The 27,231-nt window shown below is 43.9% G+C and overlaps 1 long non-coding RNA gene across 1 annotated transcript in view; it reads left to right on the top strand.

The window, feature by feature from the left end:
- Positions 1-4,711: 4,711 nt before the first annotated feature.
- The window catches only part of LOC311147122, a 73,245-nt gene continuing 50,725 nt past the window's right edge, over positions 4,712-27,231 (top strand). The window contains exon 1 of the long non-coding RNA XR_014614741.1: positions 4,712-4,761. This is a non-coding gene — a long non-coding RNA (uncharacterized lncRNA). The remainder of the gene's footprint in view (positions 4,762-27,231) is intronic.

Raw genomic sequence — 27,231 nt, 5'->3', positions numbered from 1 at the left:
TTTATTTCAGCTTTTATTTCTTTCATCACATTCCCAGTGGGTCAGAAGTTTACATACACTCAATTACTATTTGGTAGCATTGCCTTTAAATTATTTAACTTGGGTCAAACGTTTCGGGTAGCCTTCCACAAGCTTCCCACAATAAGTTGGGTGAATTTTGGCCCATTCCTTCTGACAGAGCTGGTGTAACTGAGTCAGGTTTGTAGGCCTCCTTGCTCGCACACACTTTTTCCGTTCTGCCCACAACTTTTTTATAGGATTAAGGTCAGGGCTTTGTGATGGCCACTCCAATACCTTGACTTTGTTGTCCTTAAGCCATTTTGCCACAACTTTGGAAGTATGCTTGGGGTCATTGTCCATTTGGAAGACCCATTTGCGACCAAGCTTTAACTTCCTGACTGATGTCTTGAGATGTTGCTTCAATATATCCACATAATTTTCCTTCCTCATTATGCCATCTATTTTGTGAAGTGCACCAGTCCCTCATGCAGCAAAGAACCCACACAGCATGATGCTGCTACCCCCGTGCTTCACGGTTGGGATGGTGTTCTTCTGCTTGCAAGAACCCCCCTTTTCCTCCAAACATAATGATGGTCATTATGGCCAAATAGTTCTATTTTTGTTTCATCAGATCAGAGGACATTTCTCCAAAAAGTACGATCTTTGTCCCCATGTGCAGTTGCAAAAGTCTTGCTTTTTTATGGTGCTTTTGGAGCAGTGGCTTTTTCCTTGCTGAGCGGCCTTTCAGGTTATGTCGATATAGGACTTGTTTTAGTGTGGATATAGATACTTTTGTACCTGTTTCCTCCAGCATCTTCACAAGGTCCTTTGCTGTTGTTCTGGGATTGATTTGCACTTTTCACACCAAAGTACGTTCATCTCTAGGAGACAGAACGCGTCTCCTTCCTGAGCGGTATGACGGCTGTGTGGTCCCATGGTGTTTATACTTCCGTACTATTGTTTGTACAGATGAACGTGGTACCTTCAGGCATTTGGAAATTGCTCCTAAGGATGAACCAGACTTGTGGAGGTCTACAATTTCTTTTCTGAGGTCTTGGCTGATTTCTTTTGATTTTCCCATGATGTCAAGCAAAGAGGCACGGAGTTTGAAGGTAGGCCTTGAAATACATCCACAGGTACACCTCCAATTGACTCAAATGATGTCAATTATCCTATCAGAAGCTTCTAAAGTCATGACATCATTTTCTGGAATTTTCCAAGCTGTTTAAAGGCACAGTCAACTTAGTGTATGTAAACTTCTGACACACTGGAATTGTGATACAGTGAATTATAAGTGAAATAATCTGTCTGTAAACAATTGTCGGAAAATTACTTGTGTCATGCACAAAGTAGATGTCCTACCCGACTTGCCAAAACTATTGTTTGACTATAGCCTACCCATCATCTCAAGATGGAACTTTGTATCCATTCACTGGTTGTTATAATATACTGCAAAATTCACATGCGCTCCATAGACTGGTCTTCCCTGGCTGCCTGACCCTGCAGGGACACCTTTCACCATCTGATCCTGCTAAGACATGATGAGCATAGTGTTGTGAACTGACTGTGCACCATGACAGTGAAGCCTGTAGAGCTGTTTATACCGTGTCAGTGTGAAATGTAGGGACAGATCACTGACAGATCAATAACGTTACATTGCTATACTGACTAATAAAAACTCACATTGCGCTGAAAAAACATCACATTATCAGTCTTCAATCATTTGGCCACTGGTTTCATCGTTTGATTCAGGTCTAGTGTGATTGAGGCAAGAATAATAGCTAAAGTTAGTGAGCTAGCTAGCTAACGTTAGCCAACTTTTAGCTAGCTCTGCTGGCTAATGGCACAATGGTACATCATCAAATTTACTTCTGTTGAAACAGGACAAACAAAGGCTACAAAACATTTCCATACACACAAAAGCTGTTAGATACTGTTACCTGACAGATACTGTAGCTAGATGCTAACTAGAGCTGAACTGGCTGTGGTAACTACTAGCTATCTAACTAGCTGCTAGTAGTTCATTCACTTCAGTCGAGAGGGGATGAAACATTAGCTAACATAAGATGTCAGTTACACTACTAGCTCAGCACTGGGAATAAAAACTTTTTTTTCTGTCAAAACAGCAGTTAACTTGACAGCTAGATCAGTCAACTAAAGAGTAGCCAATTTCTGCTCTGCTTGTGTTTACAACTCAGAGAAAAAGCGCAACACAGACAGCAGCTGCCTCTGTTCATCTCTCCCGTGCTGCTCCTATACGCCAGCCTTTCAGAAGCTTTGACATCACACAGCCTGTCTGCACGCTCTGTAATGTCTGTGCGGTCCCAAATCCTGCCGGCTGAAACCAGAAAACAGCCTACCCGACTGCTCTGAGGCCTCCGCATGGTCCTAAAGCACACCGGAGCCACGTTTTGTATCACAGTGCAATGTTAAAACTAGGGGGGACAAACATGCAATTTCAGAATGTGGGAGGGGTCATGTCCCCCCCGTCCCCAGTGAAAGTTGTGCTAATGCATTGGTTGACTGCCATGCATTTGCAGTTCCAGTTAATGTCTTCAGTATTGCTAACTTGATTACCAACTATGGGAAAAAATGGCCTTGATTCATACAAGAATACAAACATTGGTGAAATACTGTGATGATATATTAACAAATAAAGTAATAGAAATTCCAACAGCTAATATTGAAACTTGGAGAGAAAGAGTGCTTACAGCATTGAACCACCACAGAGTATTTCCTCTGTTCTCTGAAATGTTCTGCGTTCTAGTACACAGGAAATCAGGTCAGACCACTGGTAGCATGCACCCGTTATTTTAGAGGGGGCTCAAAACACGTGAGGATGGAGGAGGGTTGTTGAAGTTGGACAATGGTGAAGACGCTAACGGTGGCTAATAGCAAGTAGCTAGCTAGCTGGCTACCACAGCCATTCGGTTGCAGCTAGACTAGTTTCAGCTTAAGGTTCTTGATAAAAGTTATAAAGAAATAATAGAATCCTTTCCACGTTGGGTGAGGCGGGTTGCAGGAAAGTATATTTAGTTAAAGAATGAAAAGTAAAATTGAGAAATAAATACAAAATAGACCAAAAACAAAAAAACTGGCTATTTACACAAGGACACTACAGAAAACACGACCGCACTGCTACGCCATCTTGGATTTTCATGGTGTCACTTGCTTGGTGGTGCCCCTTGCTTAGTGGTGTTGCAGACTCTGGGGCCTTTCAGAACAGGTGTATATATACTGAGTTCATGTGACACTTAGATTGCACACAGGTGGACTTTATTTAACTAATTATGTGACTTCTGAAGGTAATTGGTTGCACCAGATCTTATTTAGAGGTTTCATAGCAAAGGGGGTGAATACATATGCACGCACCACTTTTTCGTTATTTATTTTGTATAATTTTTTTAAACAAGTAATTTTTTTCCTTTCACTTCACCAATTTGGACTATTTTGTGTATGTCCATTACATGAAATCCAAATAAAAATCAATTTAAATTACAGGTTGTAATGCAACAAAATAGGAAAATCGCCAAGGGGGATGAATACTTTTGCAAGGCACTGTATGTAACCTTTTGGACAAAATTCACATAGAAGTGTAAGTGTCAGTTCTGTCATTCTCATTGAAAACAAGTCTAAGAAGCGACAGATCTGTTCTCTATGTGCGGTATTTTTATGCTTCCTGTTATTAAGTTTTGTTTTTGCATCTATGACGTCAATTATATTGTTACACAGCGGTTTAGATGGTACAATGATTCTATACATTTATTGTTTTGTCATATAAACTGAAATTAGGTGAACTATTAGAATTTCAGCAACCAGGAAAATGGCAGAGTGATTTCTGCATATTGCACCATTTAAGAACTTATGAAAGAGATTAGTGTTTATCCCCCATCTAATCATGGCATGGGGTTGTTAAATGACAGACAGGTCATTTGTTTGAAACCTATCACTAGAATGTTTGTCTCTAAAATGAAACCATCACATTTAGTTGCAAAATGAGATATAGCCGCCTCACTCTCAGAGAAAAGAGTAGCACTGCAAGGTTTTATACAGTCAAATGTGACAAAATTACATTTATAATAAATAACTGTACAAATTATATTTGTGACATCAATATTTAAAAAAGATATACATGTATATTAAAACATTTATCAATACAGTAATATGAGATCTCGGCTCTGGTCAAAACCAGAGGGAATTGGGTGCCATTTGGGACGAGGCCCAACTCTAACCAAACACTATATAGCCTGACGCTAGATTTATGATGTGTTGAATGAATATGTTAAATATACAGGATACAAACATTCCACTGCAGTTAAACAATGGATATAGTATTTCGGAACAAACCAACTGTAAAATCTAAAATCTATGAATAAAAAATCTGAGGACAGCAATATTTTACACACACATAAAGGTACCATAACCATTCATTTGTGATGAAGAAATTCTAATGAAAAATTGGTGGATATAGCGTTTTGGGAATAAACTCTTCACTTGATGCTTCATTAATTTCACCCTCATACCTCTGTAGTAGGCTATTCCTAAAATGATACTTTGTTCAGGGATTTCCATGTTGCATTGCAGATTCAACACAAATACAGAAGTTAGTGACTATGAATTTCACAGAATGAAATATTAAAACAAAAACAGTGTTACTGTCTGAAACAGTCTTGTCTTCTACATACAGAACCTCTGTTTTGTTTCACCTTATGACATGGGGATTTACAAGAAGTCACATGATTTTCAGGAAATCGTAGGCAGGTGGAAAGTTACAGCAGCGACAGTAGAGAAAGCGAGACACCCCACTCCCTCATATGTTTCTAATCCGGGTAGGGCCACTCTGGTCTACCTTTTGCCCCAGCCCCGCGGAGAGGGTGCCCCAGGGCGAGACATCTCACTGGCACATTTTTTATGGTCGGGAGGGGTGGGTGGAGCGAGCGGGGAGGGGACACTAAGTAGACCAGAGTCAGCTGTTCCCTCTCGTGTGAGAATCAGCGTTTGGGAAAAGAGAAACTGATCCGATGCCAAATAAATGGTTTTCTGAGATAGTTTTGACTTCACTGTGCTTGTTGAGACAAAGACCTTCACATACTTTTCCACTGAGGTAGTTATTTGACCCATGTTCTCATTGTGTTATTGGTGCATGTTGCACACAAACACCCAAATGGGTTTAAACAAACCCCAACCTCACTTTCCTGACGATTTTGTATTTTGAGTAAATTAAGTTTTCGAGGTGTTGTCTTTAATTAACTACACTGCACCGTTTCCTCTCAAGGTTTCTTCTCTTGCCAGTGTTGCCCTGTTTTTGAGGAAGGTCTAAACTTTGATTGTGAAAAAATAAAACACCAACATAAAAACAATAATGGTACAAGAAAAGATAGATGGGACTTTGTGACTTAAGTCTAACAAACCAGTTCTACTAGTCTTCACATCTCCTCAACCATCTAATGTCATGTTAAGACTCAACAGTTTCTGTCTGCTGACCAACTGATTATGTGCTGTTTACCTTTTCCACTTTCACTGTTCATCAGATATTATGTTCATAGTACGTCCATATTCAAGAGAACCAAGTTTGATCAGAATTGTGTGTGTGTCAAATCAAATCAAATCGTATCTGTCACATACATGTGTTTAGCAGATGTTATTGCAGGTGAAGCAAAATGCTTGTGCTTCTAGCTCCGACAGTGCAGTAATATCTAACAAGTAATATCTAACAATTTCACAACATATACAGTGGGGAAAAAAAGTATTTAGTCAGCCACCAATTGTGCAAGTTCTCCAACGTAAAAGATGAGAGAGGCCTGTAATTTTCATCATAGGTACACGTCAACTATGACAAACAAATTGAGAATTTTTTTTCCAGAAAATCACATTGTAGGATTTTTTATGAATTTATTTGCAAATTATGGTGGAAAATAAGTATTTGGTCACCTACAAACAAGCAAGATTTCTGGCTCTCACAGACCTGTAACTTCTTCTTTAAGAGGCTCCTCTGTCCTCCACTCGTTACCTGTATTAATGGCACCTGTTTGAACTTGTTATCAGTATAAAAGACACCTGTCCACAACCTCAAACAGTCACACTCCAAACTCCACTATGGCCAAGACCAAAGAGCTGTCAAAGGACACCAGAAACAAAATTGTAGAGCTGCACCAGGCTGGGAAGACTGAATCGGCAATAGGTAAACAGCTTGGTTTGAAGAAATCAACTGTGGGAGCAATTATTAGGAAATGGAAGACATACAAGACCACTGATAATCTCCCTCGATCTGGGGCTCCACGCAAGATCTCACCCCGTGGGGTCAAAATGATCACAAGAACGGTGAGCAAAAATCCCAGAACCACACGGGGGGACCTAGTGAATGACCTGCAGAGAGCTGGGACAAAAGTAACAAAGCCTACCATCAGTAACACACTACGCCGCCAGGGACTCAAATCCTGCAGTGCCAGACGTGTCCCCCTGCTTAAGCCAGTACATGTCCAGGCCCGTCTGAAGTTTGCTAGAGTGCATTTGGATGATTCAGAAGAGGATTGGGAGAATGTCATATGGTCAGATGAAACCAAAATAGAACTTTTTGGTAAAAACTCAACTCGTCGTGTTTGGAGGACAAAGAATGCTGAGTTGCATCCAAAGAACACCATACCTACTGTGAAGCATGGGGGTGGAAACATCATGCTTTGGGGCTGTTTTTCTGCAAAGGGACCAGGACGACTGATCCGTGTAAAGGAAAGAATGAATGGGGCCATGTATCGTGAGATTTTGAGTGAAAACCTCCTTCCATCAGCAAGGGCATTGAAGATTAAACGTGGCTGGGTCTTTCAGCATGACAATGATCCCAAACACACCGCCCGGGCAACGAAGGAGTGGCTTTGTAAGAAGCATTTCAAGGTCCTGGAGTGGCCTAGCCAGTCTCCAGATCTCAACCCCATAGAAAATCTTTGGAGGGAGTTGAAAGTCTGTGTTGCCCAGCGACAGCCCCAAAACATCACTGCTCTAGAGGAGATCTGCATGGAGGAATGGGCCAAAATACCAGCAACAGTGTGTGAAAACCTTGTGAAGACTTACAGAAAACGTTTGACCTGTGTCATTGCCAACAAAGGGTATATAACAAAGTATTGAGAAACTTTTGTTATTGACCAAATACTTATTTTCCACCATAATTTGCAAATAAATTCATTAAAAATCCTACAATGTGATTTTCTGGATTTTTTTTTCTCATTTTGTCTGTCATAGTTGACGTGTACCTATGATGAAAATTACAGGCCTCTCTCATCTTTTTAAGTGGGAGAACTTGCACAAATGGTGGCTGACTAAACACTTTTCCCCCCACTGTACCCAATACACACAAATCTAAGTAAGGAAGGGAATTTAAGAATATATACATATTTGGACAAGCAATGACAGAGCAGCTATGACTGAGATACAGTAGAATATTATAGAATACAGTATATACATATGAGATGAGTAATGCAAGATATGTCAACATTATTAAAGTGACTAGTGTTCCATTTCTTAAAGTGGCCAGTGATTTCAATAGGCAGCAGCAGCCTCTAATGTGCTAGAGATGGCTATTTAACAGTCTGATGGCCTTTATGGTATTATTTTATGTATCATTAAGGCAAATGTAGGGAGAGGTCAAAGGTAAAATAATAATATTAGTAATAAACATGACTATGTTTAAATGAATGTATGTGCTCTGTCACAGGGGCTTTCAAACTGTGGCCCATGGGCATATTATGGACACATTGTATGCATTACCGTAGTTCTTTTTTAAGAAGGGGCCTAAGCCACGCAGCCAATATAATGATAGAATGAGAGGCTTCATATAGAAAAAAGCATTCATTACCTTTTGGAGTGGACATTGTGTGACAGCTGGACGTTGAAAAAGAAGGGTGGTGTAGAACTAAAATAAGTTAGGAATTTGCCATAAGGGGGTAACTGTATATGCCATGTACGCATGTTTGTGCATTTGTGTGGGTTTATAAAAGGGATGTCTAAGCCAGAGAGAGACAGCCGTTTCATGGAACTGCTCGGCTTTCGTTATTAGATAATAAAAGTCTAATTCTTGGATTCACAGGCTCCAGATTCTTGTGAGATATTTTAGAGTTAAATATTTCTACGACATATTTGGTGAGCTTTGCCAGGAGTTGATAACAGGGGCCAGAGACGGTGTACATCTGCAGTTATGAAACGGCTTGGACGGACCATACAAACAAAAGCGGCCGCATTTAATAGGTAAGCCAAGTTCTTACTTATATAGTATAAAGTTGTATGGTTCGATCCGGGGCCCGGCCTCAGCAGCAGAATCCCAAGTAGGTCTCTCCAAATTTAAGAACCTGAAAATTAGAGACTGGAGCTTTTGGATTTAAGAATACATGTCGATGTCACTCTGTTGTTCGTCTGAACCGTTTGTTCAAATCATATGATTCATTTGTTCGTTCCGTCTGTTCGATTCAGTCGACACATTTGATTCATCTTGCTGATCGCTCTGTCTGGGTCATTTCGCCACGGGCGGCTGTCTAGCTGGTTGAGCAATCAGACAATAACATGTTAAAAAGACGTACAGATACCGCTCTAGACGTGTAGTGGAAGTGAATCGTCTTGAGGACTGCTTAGGTAGGCGAAATCCTGTACAATAACGCTCTTTCTCTGTGTCGTGGAAGTGTATCAGAGAAAGAGGGCCGAATTTACAGGTCGCTTAGGAAAGCGTAGTAGAAGGTCCAGGGGCCTCATGTACAAAGACTTGCGTTGAATTCATACTAAAACATTGCGTACGGACAAAGCCATAAATGTGCGTACGCACCAAAAAAATCTGATGTATGAATCTCTGCGTACGCAGCATTCCACATACATTCTCTTTGTACATCCCAATCAACGCGAAATTGAGCGCACATGCACGAGCACCACACCACACCCTGTCTCCTCCCTCAATTAAATCAATTTAAATATGGTAATTAGTCCAATTTGGCAAAAGAAACCTGCAAGAACATGGCTAAAGCAAGCAAGAAACGAAATTTCACTGAAAACGAATTAGAGGTGCTACTATCAGAGGTAGAAACAAGAAAAAATATTTTATTTGGAAATCTGTCCTCTGGAATTAATAACAAAAGAAAGAAAAAAGAGTGGGCGAGTTTGTCTGATGCCGTCAACGCGGTGGGATCTGAGAGTCGCACCGTAAATGAACTGAAGAAGAAATGGTCAGACATAAAGGTGGAAGTTAAGCGGAGAACTGCTGCGCACCGACAAAGTGTGGGCAGAACAGGCGGTGGTACAGGGACCGATGAACTTGCACCCTTTGATCAGAGAGTTGCCTCTATTGTAGGAGACACGTTAATCTCTGGAATCGTATCCGCTGATGTAGGAGACTCGGATATACTACAGGACTGCCAGCAAGGTGACTCAGATTTATTTCCTTAACTTTGATATACATAGCCAGCCACCGTTTAATTTTAAAATGCATGCAATATAGCAAAAGGTACACCAGAGATTTCACGTATCCACTGCTTTTATTGCAAATGCGTGTACCCATTAATAAGGAACAGACTCAAATTACTGTTAAGATGTGCCTGTGTTTAATTGGACTTAGGAACCGCAGGAACGTCCACTGGCACGCACTCAGAGTCCGCACCACCTGAGCAGCCAGAGCCCATTCAGTCCAGCGTCTCCCGTGTCTCTAATGTTCCCCCCAGTGCTGAAGCCCGTCCATCTGGCCGTGTCTTGACGCATGCTGTCCTGGAGTCACAACAACAAATTGTTAGGGCCATTGAAGAAATGAACAGTCACCTTAAAAATGTCACTGACGCACTCACAGAAATAAGCCATTCATTAAAAGAATTGGTCAAAAAATGAACTTTGTGTCTGAGTACCATTTATATTGTCGCAATTACACGTTGACGGGCCTGAATGGCTTGTTGATTGTGCTGCACATATACTGGTCCTGGGTCAGGGTCATCTGGCGGTGCCCCCACCTCACCAAGGGGTATGCCATGCCTGTGCGCGACATTGTGCAGCACTCCACAGGCCAGTATGATGCGGCAAACCTTGTCAGGGCGGTATAACAGCATCCCCCCGGTCCTGTCAAGGCAGCGCCACCGACATTTCAGCTGCCCAATCGCCCGCTCCACAACTGACCGAGTGCGGGAATGGGCATCATTGTATCTGCGCTCTCGGTCAGTTTGTGGGTTGGTGAGGGGGGTTAACAGCCACGTCTTTAGTGGATAACCACTGTCTCCTGATGGGCAGTAATAATAATTACAGACACAAACATTTTACTTTTAGATAGAACCATACATTTAAATGCATAACTTACCAAGTAGCCACCCATCGCGCACCCTGCCAGCTTGGAGTCTCATCCCAACCATGCTGTTTGTAAGGATATATGAATCATGGGTTGACCCAGGCCACCTTGCCACAATATTTGTTAGGCGCATTTGTGCATCACATATAATCTGCACATTTATTGAATGGAAATGTTTCCGATTCACATATGCAAATTCGTCTTCAGATGGCGCCTTTATAGCAATATGTGTGCAGTCGATCGCTCCGATTACATTAGGAAAACCGGCTATCGCTGCAAATTGCGCTTTGATGTTTGGCTGGTCACCTGCATCGTATGGGAACGTTATATACCTGGTAGACAAGCGGATGATGCCGTCCCATACAGGTGGCATTGCACGGCTCAAACACGACTGGCTTATTCCTGAGCGGTCTGCCAGTTCTCTTTGGAAAGAACCGGTTGCTAGGAAACCAAGTGTAGTAAGCACCTGTAAAGGAGCGGGTAATGCGTGGCTCCTCACTGTCTCTCTTTCCAAATTCGGACCCAACTCAGCGCAGAGCTCCAAGAGTATAGCCCTTGGAAATCTGAAACGGCTGATGAGCCAGTCATCGTCGTGGGCCAGAAAATCACCGTGGTCCCTAAAAACTCGTTCTCTCCGGATTTGTCCATTGAAAATGTCTTCTAATAAAGCCAAAGCTGCCATTGCTAGACGGGTTGTATCAATTTTCACATCCTTTATATATGTTCTTACTTAATTGCATAATTAATAGAATATTCTAATAAGACTCGTGTGACAATAATATGGCAAATCATTTATCAATTACAAATTATAAGCAATATCTGGCAGGTGCGATAGAACAGTTCGTAGTGTAATGTTTGCCACTTCACTTTATTGCCTCTATGAGTCGCCAACGGACAAACATCACAAAAATGTACGTACGCCAGGCCTGAAGTTTACGTGGAAGAACGCACATTCTTACGTTAATTTCACTGTTAGTACATCTGACCGTGAACGTGAAAGCTGGCGTACGCCGTGTTTTCGTGCGTACGCAAGATTGATACATGAGGCCCCAGGTGTGTGGGGGAAGTGTATCACCTAGGGGGCTAAATAAATAGAAATCCTGTGGATACCGCTTTGGAGAGCTAAAATTAGCGCTCCAGAGGACTGAACGGGCAGGTGGCTAGCTAAATTTGGAACCTACGGTTACCGCTCTAATGAGGAATTCATTGTTAGAGGTCTGCTCGGGTAGGTGGGGCATCATCCTGTGTTGTGGTGATGCCAAAGTTAGACAGGGTCGATTAGGTAAAAAAGTTAGGTCATCCTGAGTAGGTGAACGGGTTAAATAGCCACAAGGGCTTCAGAATATAGAGAAAGTGATAAATAGAGTAGGTCTGCTCATCTTGTGTGGGTGAATGGTTTGCTTGGGCGGCTGTGAGTCATTCAACTGTCTGATTCATTTAGGCACAAGTGGCTGCTCATCTGTGTGAGTGAGAATAATAAGAAATCCTGCAAGTAAATAGCCTTTCTGTAAGGAAAGGAAATATATTTGAGGTTGTTTGAAGCTTCTGTCTGATGGAGAAAGTGCGTGCCGAATCTCACATTAGGAAAGAGAAGAATAAATAGTGTGTGGATATTCATTGACAAACTAAGCGTAGAAAATTCACGTTACCAGGAGGGGTAGAATAAATCCTGTTGGAGGAACAGGTCACGTGTACCGGTGTGATCATATGACATCTATGCATTGTATTCTAATCAATCTTTTAGGGTATGTTTCTGACATTATATTTGGAAACTTTAGAGGTGATGTAGTATTATGATAAATTGACTACAGTAAAATAATAACTGGGATAGGGTTAATATTCCAAATTTGGGCCCTCTGATAGAATAAAATATTCCTGTAGGTTATACAAATAGTAATTAAGCGCGTTTGAGAATAACATTGTATAAATATGGAATAAGAGTGGTATAAATGGTGTAAGTGAGTCGCACTCTGAAGTTTGAATGATGAGATATAGAGGTGTGTAAGATAATTATATATACGGTGGAATAATAAGCTATTCTTGTAAATGATATCTTGGAGTTTCGTGCAACAATGCCTGTCATAGAATTTTGTAAGATTAGGGAATAGTGACCAGCATATACGATTCTGGGAGGATTCTATGACTGAGAGAAAGGATTTGGGTAATTTGTTGTTCGTTCCGCTGAGACTAAATTGTGATTAATTGATTTGTGGCAATAAAGAATCATTAGAAACATTAATGGTTTGGTAGATGTGAATATATTAGAATAGAATGAATTTTATGGGAGTGTAATTTATTACGAGGGATTGGATAAAATTATAGGTGTTGACTTGTACGCCCAAACACGTAGACTTACGTGGAGATGAGAGAAAGTACATAGGGCATGTGGTAGAATTAAGCATTATAATAAGTTATCTATTATTTCAGAAGCAGAGGTGATATGGTCAAGGAATTTAGTATATTAGGGGGAAAATATAATTCATTTGGTTAGGTTATTAGATCTGTTTCCAAATCAATGAATGTGGGTTTGACTCGTTGACTGCTAAGTTGTTTACGTTGAGCGTGTGAGATGTGTCCTTCAAAGCTATTTTCTGATAAAGTGTGGTATGTGCCAGATACTAAAACTACTGACCATTATCATTGGAATAAAGGAGGATTAACTTGTCATTTCAATAAAGCATAGATTCTGCATCGCTGATTAGAGTCTAGGTTTTTTTAAGTATAGTTAAACTATGGTTGTGGGTTGTTTAGATTGACGGAACAGTCAGGATAAGACTGGATGATTTAGCAGCCTGCGTCTTTTCAGACTGAAGGACTCACTTATTCAACGGGAAAGAGGGAGGAGTGACTATAGTCTAATCAGAAAGGACAGTTACATCCATTTGAATAGCGGACTGGCAATTGCGATAGAGTTATGGCCATAATTTGAATTGTTTAGGTAGACTGGAATAAAAGTAAGGTATTTTATTAAAACGAATATAAATATACTATTAGTTATTGTTGGGTTGTGAATATACTTTTCTAATGCCATGATCTTGTTCTCGAGTGGAGGAGAGTCGTGCTTGCTTGACCATGTCGAGCTGAAGGAGATGTTTGAAGCGGGTTTGGGTAGTTGGATGGAGGACATTTATGTGACAGGTTCTGGTTGTTGTTGCTTTGTTCTGTGGTTTGCGTGACACCAGTGATGTTGGTGAATTCTAGAACGATAATTTATTTTCGTTACGTGAACCAGGGGATGCAAGAATCTTTGGGTATTATGCTGAGGGAATAGCACCAACTTATAGTGGGTTCTAGATTTGTTGAATAAACAAACTTATATTTCAAACTAAAGAAATGCAATAGGCTAAAATTATAACATTATCAGTAAAAGGCACTATACGCTCATCTGTGGTCCTCTGTAGCTCAGCTGGTAGAGCATGGCGCTTGTAACGCCAGGGTAGTGGGTTCGATCCCCGGGACCACCCATATACAAAAGTGTATGCATGCATGACTGTAAGTCGCTTAGGATAAAAGCATCTGCTAACTGGCATGTTATTATTATTACTATCTGGAAAAAGTAAATTTAAGATTAAAAAAAACCCAGAAAAATAATGGATACTAGGGGTGCCCAGAGAATCCTAAAGGGGAGGGTCAGCTAGTGGCAGTAACTATGCAGGCTGATGAAGAACCTATGCTAAAGGTTCAGGTGAAGAATAGAGGCACCCCAATGATGATAGATACTGGAGCAACTTACTCATGTGTAAATCCAAATTATGCCTCTCACCAAACCCATGTCAGGCAAAGATGCACAGACAGTAGAATTTATGACAAACGTAGGTAATACATATGACAGTTCCAGTCGAATAAAAAGCAGGAAAAAGCTACGTGTACATATATTAGTGTCAGAACAAATTCCAGTTAATTTAGTAGGAAGAGATACACTGTGTAGAATGGGGGTCCAGATTAAATGCAGATCAGAGGGACTAATAATAGTGAAGGAAGGGGTATGTCCACAGAAGGTAATGGGGAAACCATCATCACATTAGTAAACTATTTTGGTAGAAGGGCTGCGACTTTTGTGGAGCGACGGGTAATGGTGCTTTGAGGGTGACTGTTGTCGATGTGTGCAGAGTGTCCCTGGTTCGAGCCCAGGTAGGGTCGAGGAGAGGGACTGAAGCAACATTGATGCTGTTGACCCTGATCACTGGTTGCTGCGGAAAAGGAGGAGGTCAAAAAGGGGGGTGAGTGTAACCGGTGTGAAATGGCTAACTAGTTAGCGGTGCGCGCTGGTGGCATTTCGATCGGTGACGTCACTTGCTCTGAGACCTTGAAGTAGTTGTTTCCCTTGTTCTGCTAGGGCCACAGGCATGTGGGAAAGTAAAACAAACGAGGCAAGGGATAGCATATTTGAGTTTTCGATGTCACAAAGCATGTTGGAGTGATTGAGTGGTAGCAGTGCGGCTAAGGAAAAGCCTAGGGGTTTAAATCTTATGGGATTTTATTTCGTTTTATGTGCGATGAATTGTGGAATTCACCGGAGAAGGGAGCAGTCACAAGTGATGTTCTTGAGGGTTTTCGGAAAGGAGGGATCAGGAGATGTGGTAAGAGAGTGATCATTTCGAATTTAGATTGTGTGGACTGATTAAGAGGTATCAAAATGGAAACAAACTAAATGTGTACTTTTTCTTCCAGAAAAAAAGGGGGGAGTGATTCTCTTTTCTTAGAAATATTTTCTGAGACTATAAATAAGGCCTGGACATTTGTTTGTTTATTGTTTTACTATATGGTGTTCGAATAACCACAAACAAACTACTTCGTATGAAATGTTAGCTGTATAGGATTTTTATTTCTATTTTGGTTTTTTTGACGGGATGGAAGTGAAATATCTTAAAGGGGCATACACATGTAATGTGGGTTTTTATTTACTGAGGGATAAGTAAATATGTGTGATTTATTTTGAAAAGAGCTGTACTAAGGACTTACTGTACACTCGGGATACAACATTTATCCAATTATCTTGATGGTTGTTAAGAGTAGTATATTATTGGATGAAACAATTCATTGAATGATTTCAATGACCTCTGAAATCTGTCCTGGCTTTATAGTGTGACCTGATCACCGCACTGTAAATTCTAGAGGCATGCTGAATTAGGGGGTTAGATATAATAAGGATAATTGTAAAGAAGTATATAATTTGGATAAAATCCTATATATAAATTAGTCCAAACAGGACAAGGATGAAGTGAGAGAGTTAGTCCTGAAGGAGAGGTATTCCTTGAATAGTGATATGGGATACAGTTTAGTAAAGATATGCTCAAGGGTTGTTAGTTTAAGTTTAGTTATTATTTTTGGTTTAACAAGCAGTGTTGTTGTTCTTTTGTTTTTTGAACACATTAATCACCATGTGATGCATGTGTCCAAAGGGGGGAAGGTGTTAACAATTTAGTTTTTTTGGGCTTACAGGGGTTTTAAAGGTGTTTTAATATTTTTTGGGTTTACAGGAGTTTTAATGGTTTAATGGTTTTAATGTTTTTGTGGTAAGATATGCAAATTGTATTAAGGATATGAGCAGTAGTAATAATGTGTTATGGGTTAGGTTAAATCTTTTTTGTTTTTGTGATAGGAGGCAGGGTGTAGAGGAGGTCGGTCTACAACAAGCTGGAAGCAGGTGTGCTTCATAATCTCAAGGCTTCTCTTGACGGATGAGAGGACATAAGTAGCATACTTGTCACGAACGTCTTCCAAAGGAGTAGACCAAAGCGCAGCGTGTTGAGCGAACATGACTTTATTTAATTAAAGTGCCAAAACCAAAACAATAGACGATTCGTAAAGTCCACAGTAACAATGACTGACAAGGAACAAAAACCCACCAACACAAGGTGAACACAGACAGTTTAAATATGGCTCCCAATCAGAGATAACGAGCCGACAGCTGACACTCGTTACCTCCGATTGGGAGTCATTTGACCAAACAAGGAAATGACAACTCAACCAAACAAAACACAACCAAACGAACACACCCTGGCTCAACATACAAAGTCCCGGAGCCAGAGCGTGACAGTACCCCCCCCTAAAGGCGCGGACTGCGACCGCGCCTCAAAAACCCCAAACAGGGGAGGGCTGGGTGGGCATTACTCCTCGGAGGCGGCTCCGGCTCCGGGCTTGACCACCACCCTTCTTCAGTCCCCCCGTAGCGCCCCCGGTCCGACCTGACCCAGCTGGTAGGATCTGGACTGACGACGCGCACCCCTGGCTTGGCGCGTGAGGCAGGAACGGACCGGACCTGGCCGACGATACGCACCCTAGGCTTGATGCGTGGAATCGGAACGGGCCTCACCAGGCTGACAGCTCGCACCCTTGGCTTGGTGCGAGTAGCAGGGACTAGCTGAACCAGGCTGACGACTCGCACCCTTGGCTTGGTGCGAGTAGCAGGAATGGGCTGGATCAGGCTGACGACTCGCACCCTTGGCTTGGTGCGAGTAGCAGGAACGAGCTGGACCAGGCCGACGACGCACCCCGTAGGCTTGGTGCGTGGAGCAGGAACAGGCCGGGCTGGGCTGGCGACGCACACCGTAGGCTTAGTGCGTGGAGCAGGAACAGGCCGGACAGGGCTGGCGACGCACACCGTAGGTTTGGTGCGTGGAGCAGGGACAGGCCGGGCTGGGCTGGCGACGCACACCGTAGGCTTAGTGCGAGGAGCAGGAACAGGCCGGGCAGGGCTGTCGACGCACACCGTAGGCTTAGTGCGTGGAGCAGGAACAGGCCGGGCAGGACTGTCGACGCACACCGTAGACTTGGTGCGAGGAGCAGGAACAGGCCGGGCAGGGCTGTCGACGCACACCGTAGACTTGGCGCGTGGAGCAGGAACAGGCCGGGCAGGACTGTCGACGCACACCGTAGACTTGGTGCGAGGAGCAGGAACGGGCCGGGCAGGACTGTCGACGCACACCGTAGACTTGGTGCGAGGAGCAGGAACGGGCCGGGCAGGGCTGTCGACGCACACCGTAGACTTGGTGCGTGGAGCAGGAACAGGCCGGGCAGGGCTGTCGACGCACACCGTAGACTTGGTGCATGGAGCAGGAACAGGCCGGGCAGGGCTGTCGACGCACACCGTAGACTTGGTGCGAGGAACAGGAACGGGCCGGGCAGGGCTGTCGACGCACACCGTAGGTTTGGTGCGTGGAGCAGGGACAGGCCGGACCGTACTGGGAACACACACCACTGGCTTTAAACGGGGATCAGGAACGGGCCGGACCGGACTGGCAATCCACCTCAGTCCCTCTCGCCGTGCCTCTACGACTTCCTTCCCTCCTCTCGCCAATGGCTCCCGTAACCCGGTGGCCTTCTCTCCTCTTCTCCTATCTCGCCCTGTGGCAGCCTCCTGCTGCCCAGTCGCCCATGCCGTGTGCCCCCCCCTAAAAAATTCTTGGGGGTGCCTCTCCTCCGTCCGACGATGGCCCGGTTGACGCCGCTTCTCCACTCCTGCCTGGGTCTCCCCCTTCATTGCCCTCCGGTACCGGACGGCCTCCTCCTCGGTAATCTGCCCCCAACCGAGGAGGACATCCACCAGAGTCACCTCCTGCGTGTGTTCCTGGACACGCTGCTTGGTCTTTGTATGGTGGGTTTTTCTGTCACGAACGTCTTCCAAAGGAGTAGACCAAAGCGCAGCGTGTTGAGCGAACATGACTTTATTTAATTAAAGTGCCAAAACCAAAACAATAGACGATTCGTAAAGTCCACAGTAACAATGACTGACAAGGAACAAAAACCCACCAACACAAGGTGAACACAGACAGTTTAAATATGGCTCCCAATCAGAGATAACGAGCCGACAGCTGACACTCGTTACCTCCGATTGGGAGTCATTTGACCAAACAAGGAAATGACAACTCAACCAAACAAAACACAACCAAACGAACACACCCTGGCTCAACATACAAAGTCCCGGAGCCAGAGCGTGACAATACTGTGTCTCACCTAACCTAACAATGCTCCTAAGATTTTATTTTCATGGGTGAAGATAACTCTGCCCAACTGAGTGGGAGAGTCTGAGCATTCTCTGCGCCTTGGAGACTATGTGATGGCAAAAGAATACAGAAGAAAGAGCTGGAAAGACCCTATGTGGAGGGGCCTGTACCAGGTGTTGTTGGTTACCTTAATGATGGTAAAAGTGGTGGAGACAGATACTTAGATCCATGTTTTCACTATAGGAGTGTTCCAACCTCAGCCATTGGGTAGCATTGTTGTCTTGTGTGTGTGTCTGTGCTTGTATGTCTTTGCAGCAGTAACTCCGAGCTTCCCTATGGGTAGGCTGGTAGAAGGACACTCTTCGCAGACCGATGTCAATAGATTGAGAGGGACTCTGGCTGATCCGGAGACCCTAGTGACGGGGGAAGGTTAACAACTGAAGTGACCATACATCGTTGTCCAGGTTACACCAACGACGGTACGGATAGAGGGGAGCGCGATCGGGTATCATCTTAACCATTGTACCAGAGTGAGGGAACTGATGATTAAGGGACCTTCAAGACCTTCCAGACCGCAGAGAGATTCCAGACCACCGAGAGATTCCAGACCTCCAAGATGCACCAGATATCCTTATCATTGATTTCTCTACACTTGACTAGTTCCCTGAGAATAAGGGGAATGGGGTACTGATAATAGTAGAGATGTCACGATCGTTAGAGTGAGTGGACCAAGGCGCAGCGTGAGATTTGTACATCTTATTTAATTAAGTGCACATACAATAAACAAAACAACAAACGATACGTGAAGTCCATGGTACAAACACAAAACCAACTGGAACAAGATACCACAAACACTATGGGAAAACAGACGGTTTAAATATGGTTCCCAATCAGAGACAACCAGCCACAGCTGACACTCGTTGCCTCTGATTGAGAACCACACTGACCAACATAGAAATACAATACTAGAACACGACACAGAAACACAAACACATAGAAACTACACACCCTGGCTCAAACTATAGAGTCCCCAGAGCCAGGGTGTGACAGTACCCCCCCCCCAAAGGCGCGGACTGCGACCGCGCCTCAACAAAACCCAAACAGGGGAGGGCATTCCTCCTCGGAGGCGGTTCCGGCTCCGGGCTTGCCCACCACCCTCCAATAATCCCCCCGTAGCGCCCCTGGTCCGGTCTGGCCCCGCTGGCTGGAGCTGGACTGGACATCGTAGGAGCGGATTGCTTAAGCTCCGGTGTGGAGCAGCTGACCGGTACCTGACCAGGCACCGGTGACCCAGGCACGGGTTGTGCCGGACTGACGACGCGCACCCCTGGCTTGGTGCGTGGAGCAGGAACGGACCGGACCGGGCTGACGATGCGCACCCCAGGCTTGAGGCGTGGAGCAGCAACGGGCCGGACCGGGCTGACGATGCGCACCCCTGGCTTGGTGCGTGGAGCAGGAACGGGCCGGACCGGGCTGACGATGCGCACCCCTGGCTTGGTGCGTGGAGCCGGAACGGGCCGTACCGGGCTGACGATGCGCACCCCTGGCTTGGTGCGTGGAGCAGGAACGGGCCGGACCGGGCTGACGACTCGCACCCCTGGCTTGGTGCGAGTGGCAGGAACAGGCCGGGCCGGGCTGGCGACGCGCACCGTAGGCTTGGTGCGAGTGGCAGGAACAGGCCGGGCTGGCGACGCGCACCGTAGGCTTGGTGCGAGTGGCAGGAACAGGCCGGGCCGGGCTGGCGACGCGCACCGTAGGCTTGGTGCGAGTGGCAGGAACAGGCCGGCCGGGCTGGTGACGCGCACCGTAGGCTTGGTGCGAGTGGCAGGAACAGGCCGGGCCGGGCTGGCGACGCGCACCGTAGGCTTGGTGCGAGTGGCAGGAACAGGCCGGGCCGGACTGGCGACGCGCACCGTAGGCTTGGTGCGAGTGGCAGGAACAGGCCGGGCCGGGCTGGCGACGCGCACCGTAGGCTTGGTGCGAGTGGCAGGAACAGGCCGGGCCGGGCTGGCGACGCGCACCGTAGGCTTGGTGCGTGGAGCAGGAACAGGCCGGGCCGGACTGGCGACGCGCACCATTAACTTAGTGCGGGGAGCAGGAACGGGCCGGGCCGGGCTGGCGACGCGCACCGTAGGCTTGGTGCGAGGGGCAGGAACAGGCCGGGCCGGACTGGCGACGCGCACCATTAACTTAGTGCGGGGAGCAGGAACGGGCCGGACCGGACTGGTGACGCACACCACTTGCTTGGTGTGAGGAGCGGGACTGGGTTTCGTCATAACCCTCCGCTCCCTCAGCTGCCTACCCAGTTCCTCTCGCCGAGCCTCTATTCTCACCTTCTCCCTTATCGCCTCCAGTAGCTCCATCCTCTGCACCACTAACTCCTGCTCCCTCTGGGCCAATAGCCCCCTTAACCTGGTGGCCTCCTCACCTAACTTCCCAATACGCCCTGTAGCTGCCTCCTGCTGCCCCGTCGCCCATGCCGTGTGCCCCCCCCCTAACATTTTTTGGGCGAGCAAAGAAGGTGTTTAGCTTGTCTGGAAGCGAGACGTCGGTTTCGGCGACGTGGCTGCTTTTCCTTTTGTAGTCTGTGATTGTCTGTAGACCCTGCCACATACGTCTCGTGTCTGAGCCGTTGAATTGAGACTCCACTTTGTCTCTATAATGATATTTTGCCAGTGTAATTGCCGTGCAGAGTGAGTAGCTACACTGTTTGTATTCTGCCATATTCCCAGTCACCTTGCCATGGTTAAATGCGGTGGTTCGCGCTTTCAGTTTTGTGCGAATGCTGCCATCAATCCACGGTTTCTGGTTAGGGTAGGTTTTAATAGTCACAGTGGGCACAACATCTCCTATACACTTCCTGATAAACTTAGTCACCATTTCAGTGTATTTGTCAAAATTATTTTGGCAAGCTACCCGGAACATATCCCAGTCCGCGTGATCAAAATAATCTTGAAACGTGGATTCCGATTGGTCAGACCAGCGTTGAATAGTCCTTAGCACGGGTACTTCCTGTTTCAGTTTCTGCCTGTAGGAAGGGAGGAGCAAAATGGAGTCGTGGTCAGATTTGCCGAAGGAGGGCCTATAACCATCTCAGAAGTTCGAATAGCAATGGTCGAGGATTTTAGCAGCTCGAGTACAACAGTCGATATGTTGATAGAACTTCAGCAGCCTAGTCCTCAAATTTGTTTTGTTAAAATCCCCGGCTACAATAAATGCAGTCCGAGGATATGTGGTTTCCAGTTCTTTGAGGGCCGCCATGGTATCGGCTTGAGGGGGGATATACACGGCCGTGACTATAACCGAATACAATTATCTTGGGAGATAATACGGTCTGCATTTGATTGTGAGGTTTTCTATGTTGGGTGAACAAAAGGACATGAGTTCCTGTATGCTACTACAATTACACCATGAGTCGTTAATCACGAAACACATACCTCCGCCCTTCTGCTTCCTGGAGACATATTTACTTCTGTCTGCGCAATGAACTGAGAACCCATCTAGCTGGACCGATTTTGACAGAATATCCCCAGAAAGCTTTGCACACTCTTGGCATTCTCGGGTTCTTGGTCACCTCCCTGACCAAGGCCCTTCTCCCCCGATTGCTCAGTTTGGCCAGGCAGCCAGCTCTAGGAAGAGTCTTGGTGGTTCCAAACTTCTTCCATTTAAGAATGATGGAGGCCACTGTGTTCTTGGGGACCTTCAATGCTGCAGACATTTTTTGGTACCCTTCCCCAGATCTGTGCCTCGACACAATCCTGTCTCGGAGCTCTACGCACAATTCCTTCGACCTCATTGCTTGGTTTTTGCTCTGACATGCACTGTCAACTGTGGGACCTTATATAGACAGGTGTGTGCCTTTCCAAATCATGTCCAATCAATTGAATTTACCACAGGTGGACTCCAATCAAGTTGTAGAAACATCTCAAGGAAGATCAATGGAACAATGTACACCTGAGCTCAATTTCAAGTCTCATAGCAAAGGGTCTAAATACTTATGTAAATAAGGTATTTCTGTTTCGTCATTACGGGGTATTGTGTGTAGATTGCAGAGGAAATGTTTTTATTTAATCCATTTTAGAATAAGCCTGTAACGTAACAAAAAGTGGAAAAAGTCAAGGGGTCTGAATACTTTCCAAAGGCACTGTATATATGTTGAAGTGGTTGATAAGACTGAACTAGATCAATGATTATTCAATAATAAATATTGTGTTGGTCCTTTAACCAATAGCCTAACAAATGAACAACTCTTAAAAATAATGTACAAATACTTTATTAAGACATTCTCTATATCAAACTTCAGCCAGAACACTAACCCCCATCAGTCTAGTCAATAACTCAACTCTTTCCCCAACACAACTTCCTTCCCATCTTTTTTTTTATGTCTCAAGGAAAGAGTTTACACTTTAACACACAGAAACAGTACACCATAGAATTAATATAATATTACTGTAGAGTTATTTTTACTTGCACACAATATAGCTGGGTCACCCCATCCTGTCCCTAGGGGTCCACGGTCCTGCAGCGCCCCACCCCAACACACCCCACTCAGTTTTAGGATTTTAGTGAAAAATTCATTATTGGTTTCAGGTGTGTTAGGCCAAGGCCAGTGTAAACCAACAGTACGGCAGACCCCCAGGGCCAGGACTGAACAGCCCATCAGCTAGGGATTGCTTAAATAGGTACAGTTGAAGTCGGAGGTTTAAATACACCTTAGCAAAATACATTTAAACTCAGTTTTTCACAATTCCTGACATTTAATCCTAGTAACAATTCCCTGTCTTAGGTCAGTTAGGATCACCACTTTATTTTAAGAATGTGAAATGTCAGAATAATAGTAGAGAGAATGATTTATTTCAGCTTTTATTTCTTTCATCACATTCCCAGTGGGTCAGAAGTTTACATACACTCAATTACTATTTGGTAGCATTGCCTTTAAATTGTTTAACTTGGGTCAAACGTTTCGGGTAGCCTTCCACAAGCTTCCCACAATAAGTTGGGTGAATTTTGGCCCATTCCTTCTGACAGAGCTGGTGTAACTGAGTCAGGTTTGTAGGCCTCCTTGCTCGCACACGCTTTTTCAGTTCTGCCCACAACCTTTTTATAGGATTAAGGTCAGGTCTTTGTGATGGCCACTCTAATACCTTGACTTTGTTGTCCTTAAGCCATTTTGCCACAACTTTGGAAGTATGCTCGGGGTCATTGTTCCTTTGGAAGACCCATTTGCGACCAAGCTTTAACTTCCTGACTGATGTCTTGAGATGTTGCTTCAATATATCCACATAATTTTCCTTCCTCATGATGCCATCTATTTTGTGAAGTGCACCAGTCCCTCATGCAGCAAAGAACCCACACAGCATGATGCTGCTACCCCCGTGCTTCACGGTTGGGATGGTGTTCTTCGGCTTGCAAGGATCCCCCCTTTTCCTCCAAACATAATGATGGTCATTATGGCCAAACAGTTCTATTTTTGTTTCATCAGATCAGAGGACATTTCTCCAAAAAGTACGACCTTTGTCCCCATGTGCAGTTCCAAACCGTAGTCTTGCTTTTTTATGGTGGTTTTGGAGCAGTGGCTTCTTCCTTGCTGAGCGGCCTTTCAGGTTATGTCGATATAGGACTCGTTTTACTGTGGATATAGATACTTTTGTACCTGTTTCCTCCAGCATTTCACAAGGTCCTTTGCTGTTGTTCTGGGATTGATTTGCACTTTTCACACCAAAGTACGTTCATCTCTAGGAGACAGAACGCGTCTCCTTCCTGAGCGGTATGACGGCTGCGTGGTCCCATGGTGTTTATACTTCCGTACTATTGTTTGTACAGATGAACGTGGTACCTTCAGGCGTTTGGAAATTGCTCCTAAGGATGAACCAGACTTGTGGAGGTCTACAATTTCTTTTCTGAGTTCTTGGCTGATTTCTTTTGATTTTCCCATGATGTCAAGCAAAGAGGGACTGAGTTTGAAGGTAGGCCTTGAAATACACCCACAGGTACACCTCCAATTGACTCAAATGATGTCAATTAGCCTATCAGAAGCTTCTAAAGCCATGACATCATTTTCTGGAATTTTCCAAGCTGTTTAAAGGCACAGTCAACTTAGTGTATGTAAACTTCTGACACACTGGAATTGTGATACAGTGAATTATAAGTGAAATAATCTGTCTGTAAACAATTGTCTGAAAATTACTTGTGTCATGCACAAAGTAGATGTCCTAACCGACTTGCCAAAACTATAGTTTGACTGTAGCCTACCCATCAACTCAAGATGGAACTTTGTATCCATTCACTGATTGATATAATATTCTGCAAAATTAAACTGAGCTCTGTAGACTGGTCTTCCCTGGCTGCCTGACCCTGCTGGGACACCTTTCACCATCTGATCCTGCTAAGACATGATGAGCATAGTGTTGTGAACTGACTGTGCACCATGACAGTGAAGCCTGTAGAGCTGTTTATACCGTGTCAGTGTGAAAAGTAGGGAATTAGGTAGGGAAACTGACAGATCAATAATGTTACATTGCTATACTGACTAATAAAAACTCACATTGCGCTGAAAAAACATCACAATATCAGTCTTCAATCATTTGGCCACTGGTTTCATCATTTGATTCAGGTCTAGTGTGATTGAGACAAGAATAATAGCTAAAGTTAGTGAGCTAGCTAGCTAGCTAACGTTAGCCAACTTTTGGCTAGCTCTGCTAGCTAATGGCACAATGGTACATCATCAAATTTACTTTTGTTGAAACAGGACAAACAAAGGCTACAAAACATTTCCATACACACAAAAGCTGTTAGATACTGTTACCTGACAGATACTGTAGCTAGTTGCTAACTAGAGCTGAACTGGCTGTGGTAACTACTAGCTATCTAACTAGCTGCTAGTAGTTCATTCACTTCAGTCGAGAGGGGATGAAACATTAGCTAACGTAAGATGTCAGTTATACTACTAGCTCAGCACTGGGAATAAAAACATTTTTTCTGTCAAAACAGCAGTTAACTTGACAGCTAGATCAGTCAACTAAAGAGTAGCCAATTTCTGCTCTGCTTTTGTTTACAACTCAGAGAAAACGCACAACACAGACAGCAGCTGCCTCTGGTCCTATACGCCAGCCTTTCAGAAGCTTTGACATCACACAGCCTGTCTGCACGCTCTGTAATGTCTGTGCGGTCTCAAATCCTGCCGGCTGAAACCAGAAAACAGCCTACCCGCTCTGAGGCCTCTGCATGGTCCTAAAGCACACCGGAGCCACGTTTTGTATCACAGTGCAATGTTAAAACTGGGGGGGACAAACATGCAATTTCAGAATGTGGGAGGGGTCATGTCCCCCCCGTCCCCAGTGAAAGTTGTGCTACTGCATTGGTTGACTGCCATGCATTTGCAGTACCAGTTAATGTCTTCAGTATTGCTAACTTGATTACCAACTATGGGAACAAATGGCCTTGATTCATACAAGAATACAAACATTGGTGAAATACTGTGATGATATATTAACAAATAAAGTAAGAAATTCCAACAGCTAATATTGAATCTTGGAGAGAAAGAGTGCTTACAGCATTGAACCACCACAGAGTATTTCCTGTGTTCTATGAAATGTTCTGCGTTCTAGAACACAGGAAATCAGGTCAGACCACTGGTAGCATGCACCCATTATTTTAGAGGGGGCTCAAAACACGTGAGGGTGGAGGAGGGTTGTTGAAGTTGGAGAATGTAGCATTTTTCAAACACCTGAAACAGCTTTTTCCTGCGACCTAGAGCCATAATCATTATGCCTAATTCTATGTAAAAAGAATATGTATATTTTTCTGCATAGGTTATCTATGCATACCTCTATACCTGTTCAATTGTCATTTTAATTAATGATACACATTGATCCTTTAAGAACTTTTATGCCTTAGGAGTTTAGTACAACTGACACACTGGTATATAGTATCATAACCCAAGAATTAAAGCAAATTAGTATTTTCTAAAGTCTAGCAACTTTGCCAGTAGGCATGCCAGCTAAGATAGTTAGACAAAAAAAAAAGAGATAGATGGGAGGTATTGAATAGAGTTGAAGGTTGGGACTAATAACAAATAACAACAAATAATAACAAAGATAGCTAATAATGTAAGCATACTGTGCCCATAATAAGTATATAGGTTGTATGTTGGGAGCTTTTGGGAAAGAGCACAGTTAGAAAGATATGGCATATAGAAGCAAACCGGATGGACATCATGAAAATGATCGGAGAGGTTGAGAGTATAAGAAGTTCAGGAGCAAAAAATATATATATATATATAATAGAATTATTGTAAAATTAACTGTGTCCATAAGGTGTAGATAGTAAGTATAGACCGGAAGTAGAGGCCTGGGCATTGTTTTTCACTAATTTACTCCAAGTAGGGAAAGGATGGCGGGGTTGAAAAGTAATAAAGGGGAGTATATATATAAAAAACATGGGGGATTGGAAGTGATGCAGACAATTACATTGATAGAAGATACAATCTATCTGCAATATTAAGCTGATCTACCCCCCAGAAAAAAAAAAAGAAAAGAAAAAAAAGATAGTTAGACAAGCTACTCTAAATTGATTGATTTCTAGTTATGAGGTTGGGAGATAGGTTCCCAATCTAGCTGGCTAGTTAAAGCCAATTTCATAAAATTGCTTGGTGGCTATTATTGTTTTATTTATTCATCAAGAAGGAATCAATAGGCTACATAGCTTGATCAAATTAATTTACAAACATACCTTCTGTGAGTCCTGCCCATCACCGACAGCTAAAATCAAATCAAACGCTGTGTGTGTCACTCAATACTCTCAAATCAAATAAAAACGTATTTGTCACATGCGCCGAATACAACAGGTGTAGACTTTACTGTAAAATGCTTACTTATGAGCCCTTTCCCAACAATGGAGAGTTAAAAAGTAAGAAAAATTTGCTAAATCAAAAGGAACAGTAACAAGAAAATAACAATAACAAGGCTATATACAGGGAGTACCGGTTCC

The sequence above is a fragment of the Coregonus lavaretus genome, assembly GCF_964263955.1.
Source record: "Coregonus lavaretus genome assembly, chromosome: 19".
Classification (NCBI taxonomy): Eukaryota; Metazoa; Chordata; class Actinopteri; order Salmoniformes; family Salmonidae; genus Coregonus; species Coregonus lavaretus.
Note: the sequence above shows the minus strand (reverse complement) of the source record. Positions and strands in the feature narration are given on the sequence as shown.